We start from the raw sequence: 1,340 nt of genomic DNA, 5'->3' as shown, positions 1-1,340 counted from the left end.
ATTTCCTGGCAGAAAAAGGTATAACTTATGATTTGTGCTTTTGAGCTTCATATCCCAATCCTTGTTAATCAGAAAAGGCCTCTGGATTAATATTTCCCAGGTTGGCCTAAAATAGTACATAGTAATACACTTCTACTACTACACATCAGATTATTGAAATTTCTATAAAAGCTGCCAAATTCTGCTCAAACGCAATTGCAGTAAAGATGCTAGTTTGAATTACCCATAGGCTCAAATGATCTGGTTATATATTGGGGCTAAATGAATACTTTATAATGTTTGCCACCATTTCCGTTCTCTAATGTGTTGGCTTCTTACTTTGTTTATCCTTTATATCTGTGTACTTTGTTTTGGACAATAAATTCAGTTCCTTAAAGTAGTTCGATTCCATATATTCATGACTTCCTTCTCCAGAAAGGCTCAGAATCAGTATTAACTTTCAGTTCATTAATTTATTCTTTAATTGAATTATCATGCTGCCTTTGCTCCGGTTTATAGAAGTTTACTTTTTTTGAATTTGAAAGCTATTATTTGTAAGCAATAACTCTTAGAATCAAATAACCAATATGCAAATCTTTCAACTACAAGCATAATTATCCAGAATTGCCAAAATATGGTACCAAATTAATTAAGTCTAGAAACTGATATGCCGAAAAGACTAATCCAGGCTAGGATTCACATTCAGAAGGAATGGATGTAGCATTAGTAACCCAAGTCAACTATATATAAAAAAGTAATTTGTACACCAATGCAAATTACTTGTCACACCATTTGCCTAGCTAGCCCACTAGAATATTATACCACCACCTGCTGGAGATCCTGCACAAAATATGGTGTATCCATACCTAAATGAGGTAAGGAAAGCAAACAGCACAGCTAACTATTTTTCCAGCCTCCTGACCATTGGGGGTAATTGCACTTTTGTTTGTGTAGCTAAGTAAGTCTCATCTGTGTGAGCATGAGGTGTCATGTTGTGTCTGTTTGAATACTGTGCTTTGGGTCATGTGTTACTTAGTGGGGAGGGCTCAGAATGGAACAGCTGCCAGCAATCCGAGCTCCTGGCCCAATTGCTTCTTCCCACAAATCTTTCTCTGTAGCACCTGGGCTGATTCAGCCCATTTGCAAATATCTTTGCCAGCTTCTTTCCCATGCCAAATATGATCCTGTGGCATTGTTTTTGAAGAGCTATTCTGCTGACAGTCAGTCCCATGCTTTTACATAATTTTTCCCCCAAAATTCTCCTGAGTGGGGGGGGGGGAATCAAGGCTGTTTTATGAACAGCTATTAGTTCTGCAATCATTTTAGGGGTGTGGGGCTAGGAAACAAAGCTGTTACCGTAC

The sequence above is a fragment of the Protobothrops mucrosquamatus genome, unplaced genomic scaffold (genome assembly GCF_001527695.2).
Source record: "Protobothrops mucrosquamatus isolate PMUCROS unplaced genomic scaffold, P.Mucros_1.0 scaffold638, whole genome shotgun sequence".
In the NCBI taxonomy this organism is placed as follows: domain Eukaryota; kingdom Metazoa; phylum Chordata; class Lepidosauria; order Squamata; family Viperidae; genus Protobothrops; species Protobothrops mucrosquamatus.
Note: the sequence above shows the minus strand (reverse complement) of the source record.